Source organism: Myotis lucifugus, unplaced genomic scaffold, assembly GCF_000147115.1.
Source record: "Myotis lucifugus unplaced genomic scaffold, Myoluc2.0 scaffold_10, whole genome shotgun sequence".
In the NCBI taxonomy this organism is placed as follows: Eukaryota; Metazoa; Chordata; class Mammalia; order Chiroptera; family Vespertilionidae; genus Myotis; species Myotis lucifugus.
The window spans coordinates 2,176,735-2,184,106 of record NW_005871058.1 but is presented as its reverse complement, the minus strand read 5'-3'; the positions used below and the strand labels follow the sequence as shown (position 1 = coordinate 2,184,106).

Here is a 7,372-nt window from a genome sequence, read left to right as displayed (position 1 = left end):
ATTTGATACAATCAATGTAGAAATAACCCGAATGGCATCTTCTACCTAAAAGTGCCTAAAGAAAAAAACAAAAACAAACAAACAAAAATAATAAGAGAATAAAAGTGCCTAAGGCATAGTAACAGGAATTACCTTAATCAACTTTAGGTATTGAAATGATGGATAAAAACCTGGGCTGAAGTACCTAGAAGGGCTGGTCTACGGACCGTTGTTTTAATTTTCTTATCAAAGCCCGCAGGCTCTCACCCCAAAGCTAGATGCCGCCCCTACCCAGAGCAAGTCAGCTCCAGGGAATTTTTCATGGCATCAGAAGAGATGGAAACACGTGGGCATCTTTAGCAGGCTCCTAAATCAGTGCACACTCAAATCCAATATGCTTGGAATAGCAATCCTACATTTCCAGCATTGAGAAATGAGTTCTGACTGCAGGAAAGGTGGAATAAAGAGCACCTAAAAAAAAAATCACTTTCATCAAGGCCCCCAAATAACCAACATAATAAGCCTGTAATTAACTGGGACTCTCTCCCACTTAGAAAGCTCTTGGATCCTTGACCCAGTCGCTCACAGGATGCTCCCTCTGCCTGGATTGCCTTCTCACAGATGTCCACATGGTTCACTTCCTCACCTGTTTCAAGTCTTCACACAAACGCAATCATCTTAATAGGCCATGTCCTGATGACCCTATGTAAAAGGGGAACCTCTTCAATTCCTGCTTCTCCTGACCCTGCTCAGCTTTCTATTGTTTTCACGATCAACTTGTCTTCTACTATGCTGTAATTTGCTGATTCATCATGCCCAGGCTCTGTCTGCTTTGTCCACTGATGCCTCCTGGCATCTAGATCAACATCTGTTTGGTGCTCAGTAGATGTTTGGTAAGTGAATAAGTGGTGGTAGCTCAGAGGTCTCATGGATACAGGAGGGAGTCTCTCAGAGGTCTCTAAAAATCTCTCCTCTGCCCTACAGCTTATCAAACATTTTTTTGTCCCAACTACTTACAGCCCTGTCTTTAAGAGGAATTTGAGTAAATGTATTTCCCCTACTTCCTTGCATTTCTGGTGATATTTTAGATTTCGGTATTGTAGATTATAGTTCCTGGATCCTGCTGCCTGACCCACCCTCTGGTTCTGCATCTCACCAGGAGAAAGGTCTCCTCAGGGATGCCTGGAGTATTCTTCAAAGCCATGGACCACTACACCCTGCATTCATCTCCACAAAAGCAACAATTCTGCCCAAAAGCAGATAACCTCTTCTTCTGGATACTTCTTGAATAGTCTAGAACAGGCTTCTTTCTTGGCTTCCTTGACTAGCAATGAATGAATGAGTCATTCAGACCTCCCTTCTGAATGACTCATTCATTCTCTCTTTCTCTCTCTCTCTCTCTTTTTTTTTTGTTAATCCTCACCTGAGGATATTTTTTCCCCACTGATTTTCAGAAGGAGTGGAAGGAGGGGTAGAGACATATCAATGGGTTGCCTCCCACACACGCCCCAGGGCTGGAGCCAGCAACCGAGGTATGTGCCCTTGATCAGATTTGAACCCAGGACCCTTCAGTCTCTGGGTCGACACTCTAACCACTGAGCCAAACCAGCTAGGGGGACTCATTCTTTTTTTGAATATTCCTTCTTGCTCATCTCTTTCAGGAGACTTTGAGGTTGGTTTTATTCTCCTTGCTGTTTAATCAAAAGAGAACAATATTGCCTTTTCTCTTTCCAAAGGACTGCCATGCTGGACCTAAGCTGAGGGCGATCCTTTGAAACACATAAACTTTCAGGCACATTAGCATTCAGTACCTCAAATCTGACAATTGCCTCTGTAACTTCCTCTTTCACAGAACCCGTGGGAATTCACACCGTGAGTACAAAAAGAAAATAACTGAGCTCTTTGGTTTCTTATCAAACAAAATAAGTTAGCCATAGATGCCTTATCAAATATATTTAAAATTAGCGGGGTCTGCTTTCAAATTTTTCCAACTGGCACACCAAGAAACGCGAATCTAGACAGTCCATATGTGCTATCTGAGGGCAAAATCGTGCCTGTAAGAGTATAGGACTTCAAACAAGAAATAATACTTGGAATTGACTGGAGATGAGGGGGACAGAACCAGTTCTCTAAACTTTGGTACTTTAAAAAAAATTATATATATATAATTTTTATATTAATATATAATATATAATTTTTTACAGAAAGGAAGGGAGAGGGATAGAGAGTTAGAAACATCAATCAGCTGCCTCCTGCACACCCCCTACTGGGGATGTGCCTGCAACTAAGGTACATGCCCTTGACCGGAATTGAACCCAGGACCCTTCAGTCCACAGGCTGACACTTTCTCCACTGAGCCAAACCAGTTAGGGCTAAACTTTGGTACTTTTTATTACTGTCATACTTCTTCATTACTGTCATACATTTACATGGCTTGTATTTAAATTATGCTAGAGTTTTAATAGAATAAAACATGTAATTTTACAACACTGATGACTGTTTTCACTGTTCAAGGCAAAGTTGTTTCCTTAGAATTTTCTTTTTTGGAATCTTACCTGCTTTGTTAGATAACCTTCTTTTATATCCCTGTTCTCATTGACTGTGGTTCTTTATTATTGTAGTATGTTAATTGAAGCACATAGAAGCACATGCATGCTGTCATTTTAATAAAATGAATACCCATGAACCCAGCTCCTGGTACAAGGGAAAGGCAAGGGTGTACACTTGAGAGGGAGAGTATGAAAAACTAAGCATTCACCTCCCTGCTTTCCCATTCCCAGGAGTAGCCAACTGCCCTACACTTCCTGTTTATTATTCCCTTGGATGACACATATACACATCAACCATAGAAAGATAGATGATAGATAGATAGATAATAGAAAAAAAGAAAGAAAGGAAGGAAGGAAGGACAGAAATAGGAAGAAAGGAAGGAAGAAAGAAAGAGAGAAAGGAAAAGAAAAGAGAAGGGGGGAAAAGCTGGTTAAAACGTTTAGTTGTTTGTGAACTCTAAAAATTCTGTCATATTTTAAGTTTTTTCCTGGGTTTTACTTTTTTCACTTAACATTATTCTTCCCTGTAATGCATTTAGCTATAATTGATCCATTTTCATTTTTCTGTATTATTCCATTATGTGGGCATATCACAATTTATTTATTTATTATTATTTTTTAAATTTATTGATTGATTAAGGTATTACAAATGTGTCCTTATCCCCCATTTCCCCCCTACCCACCCCACCCCCACTCATGCCCTCACCCCCCTGTTGTCTGTGTCCATTGGTTAGGCCAGTGGTTGGCAAACAGCGGCTCGCAAGCCACATGGGGCTCTTTGGCCCCTTGAGTGTGGCTCTTCCTAAGCCTTAGGAGTACCCTAATTAAGTTAATAACAATGTACCTACCTATATAGTTTAAGTTTAAAAAATTTGGCTCTCAAGAGAAATTTCAATTGTTGTACTGTTGATATTTGGCTCTGTTGACTAATGAGTTTGCCGACCACTGGGTTAGGCTTATATGCATGCATACAAGTCCTTTGGTTGATCTCTCCTCCTTACCCCCACCCTTACCTACCTTCCCTCTGAGGTTTGACGATCTGATAAATGCTTCTCTGTCTCTGGATCTGTTTTTGTTCATCAGTTTATGTTGTTCATTATATTCCATAAATGAGTGAGATCATGTGATTTTATCTTTCTCTGACTGGCTTATTCACAATTTATTCATTCTCTTGTCATGGTGTGTGTGTATATATATATATCTTTGTATGTGTATGGGTGGGTTTTTTTTTGTGTTTTTTTGTATGGGTGGTTTTTCACTAGTCCTGTGTCAGAGGAGTTTCTTTCATTGGTATGAACACTAGCAGGAGTTATTTGTGTGTTTTTTGTTTGTTTGTTTTGTTTTTGTTAATCCTCACCCGAGGATATAGTTTTTCCATTGATTTTTAGAGAGAGTAGAAGGGAGGGGGAGAGGTAGAGAGAGAGAAACATCAATGTGAGAGACACAGCAATTGGTTGCCTCCCGCATGCACCCTGACGGGAGCCTAGGATCAAATCTGCAACTGAGGTCCGTGCTTTTGACTGGAATCGAACCTGGGACCCTTCAGTCTGAGGGCTGATGCTCCAACCACTGAAAAAAACTGGCTAGGGCTAGCAGGAGCGATTAAAGTAAATACAGTAAAGGCATGAAGCCTATGGAGAATATTTGTGCAACCTGGTTATTGGGCAGAGGCACCAGGGACCGCAAGGGAAGATCTGGATTTGAGTCCTGGCTCTGCCGCTTGCCAACTAGCCTATAGGTCCCAGATATGGTAAAATAGGAGTTTTTGGTGATACAAGGTTACATTGGTGCATAGTCACTAGTCCTTCTGCACAATCTCAATAAAACCTTTCCAAAGCCCTTTGTTATAAGGCAATTATCGGTTATCGAAATCTTATTCTCATTCAGTCTTACTCCATAGATAAGGATGCAAAGTCAGTTGAATGGTTAAATACTTTTGGTTGGAGTTGGGTAAAACTGGTTTGAAAACCTTCACACCTTTAATCAGTAGCTGTGTGGTTTTGAGTCAGTCACTTCACCTCTCTGAGCCTCTATTTCTTCATCTGTGAAAAGAAAGTGGGACCTAACATTTGTTGAGTGCTAGGACTATCTAAAGTACATTAACATGGATTCACTCAGATTTTCACAGTAGCTCTATGTGATAAAAAAAAATTATTATCTACATTTTACAGAGAGGAATCAGAGGCTAAGTGGTCTGTTCAAGTTCACATAGATCTGGAGCCGCAATTGGAATCCAGGGATAATAATACCACCACATAGTATTATTGTGAAGGTTAAATAATCCATTATGATAACATATAAAGTAAATATAGGCCGAGAGTAGCACAAAGGATAAGAAGGAATGAAAAAGGAATTATACTGAATATACTGATAAGTATATTCTTATGTTATGCATGAATGGTATAATCATAACTAGGGATAATCTGTGATAAATTCAAAATGAATATTGTAATTCCTGGAGCAACCACTACAAATAAATTACCGAAGTATATTATGTCATCACATGCCATTACATTATAAAAAGCTAATGGAGGCAATAAAATGAAATAATAAAAATAATTAATTCAAAAGGAAGCAGGAAATGAACAAAGAAACAAACAAATAGCCAGATGATAGACTTAAACTTAGCCATATCAGTAATTACTAAATTAGACTAAAAAGGCAGATATCGTTAAACTGGATAAGCAACACCCACATTATATACTGCTTAAAGAGATATATTTTAAATATAATATAAAGACTCAGTGTGGACATGTTGAAAGTAAAAAGGATAAAAAGTAAAAGGAAAGTAAAAATCCTGGTGTAGTTAATGTCAAAGTAGACTTCAAGGATTACCAGAAAGAAAGACAGAAATTTTATGATAACAAAAGGCTTAATTCATCAGGAGCACATAATAATTCTAAATGAGTATAAACCTAATAATAGAGACTCAAAACACTGGAAGCAAAAGTTGACAGAACTGAAGGGAAAAAATAGGCAAATCCACAATTATAGTTGGATATTACTCTTTGTGGTGTCTAATCTTATTAAAAAATCAATAAAGATGTGAAAAATTCGAACATTATCAACCACCTAGACCTGACATTTATTTGGCCCTTCATACAATAATTGCAAAATATACCTTGATTCAAGTGCAATGAAACATTCATCAAGAGAGATACTATGTTGGGTTTTCTTTCTGCTCTAGGCCTAAGTGGCTGCCTTCGAAATGGGCAGGAAACCCGGGGAGGTGGTGCTGGTCCTGGCTGGACGCTACTCCGGATGCAAAGCGGTCATCGTGTAGAACATTGATGATGCCACCTGAGACTTCCCTCCAGCCGTGCTCTGGTGGATGGCATTGCCTTCTATCACCAAAAAGTGACAGCTGCCGTGGGCAAGAAGAAAATTGCCAAGAGGTCAAAGATCAATTCTTCTGTGAATTCCAGTCACCTCATGCCCATAGATATTCTGTGGATCTTCCCTTGGACAAAATTGTCGTCAGCAAAGACCTCTTCAGAAACCCGGCTCTAAAATGCAAGGCTCAACAGGAGGCCAAGGTAAAGTTTGAAGAGAGGTACATGTCTGGCAAGCACAACACATGGTTCTTCCAGAAGCTGCGGTTTTAGATCATTTTTTGTTTCAGTTATTAAAAATCCAAAAATAAAGAGAGAGAGAGAGAGGTCCTATGTTGAGTCTCAGAACAAGTCTCAGTAAAATTTAAAGAATAATTGAGAGCAAGTAATTATTATTCTTTAAAAATATATTTTTATTGATTTCAGAGTGGAAGGGAGAGGGAGAGAGAGAGATAGAAACATCAACGATGAGAGAGAATCATTGATTGGCTGCCTCCTGCAGGCCCCATACTGGGGTGGAGCCCACAACCCGGGCACGTGCCTGTGCCTTTGCCAGGAATCAAACCCGGGGCCCTTCAGTCCACAGGCTGACGCTCTATCCACTGAGCCAATCCAGGTAGGGCTTTTCTTAGTCTTTTGGCTTAATGTGTGAGTTGAGCTGGACCCACTCCCCCTTTTTCTTCTCTAACTTTGCTCTTGGCCCACAGGTTCCTTTTGTTTTAGCACCCCTTCTTCCTGAGCCTTGAAGAAGCCAAACCCATTTCTATCTCAAGTTTTTTTGTACTTGTTGCTCTCTCTGTCAGGAGAAACTTCTGATCTTTGCATCTCTGCTTTTCTTTTGCTCTCTCTTTCTTACCCTTGGATTTCAGCTCACACGTGTTTCTGCCAGAGGATTTTCTTGACCATTTGCCAGGATCACATACTCTCTCTCCATCACCTTTCTCTAATCGTTTTCTCAGCGCTTACCATTATGTCATACTTCTCTAGTTTTTTGTTTTTTTTTAAAGTCATTTCTCCTCATTAGAACTTGTACAGGGCTGTCAGGCTGAACATAAGACAGTGCTCAGTAATATATATTGGATAAACGAACATAATAAAAAAGTGGCTTGAAGAGGACATAGATTTGCGGACAGTACAGATTAAAAACTCATCAACCACAGATAGGGATTATATATATATGTATATATATATTTATATATAATTATTATTATTTATATTTTAAATATATTTTTTTCATTAATTTAAGAGAGGAAGGGAGAGGGAGAAAGAAATAGAAACATCAATGATGAGAGAGAATCATTGATAGGCCACCTCCTGCACACCTCACACTGGGGATCTAGTTGGCAACCCGGATATATGCCAGGACTGGGAATCCAACTGTGACCTCCTGGTTGATAGGTCAAGGCTCAATCACTAAACCATTCAGGCTTTATAGGATTATATAAAACATCTACATTTCAGAAGAGGGATGGTGTGTATATTTGCATAACAAAACAGGTCAACAAAGTAGTT

The 7,372-nt window shown here is 39.4% G+C and overlaps 1 pseudogene; it reads left to right on the top strand.

The window, feature by feature from the left end:
- The first annotated feature begins 5,736 nt into the window (after positions 1–5,736).
- Positions 5,737–6,133, top strand: LOC102428847 (annotated as a pseudogene).
- The last annotated feature ends 1,239 nt before the right edge of the window (positions 6,134–7,372 follow it).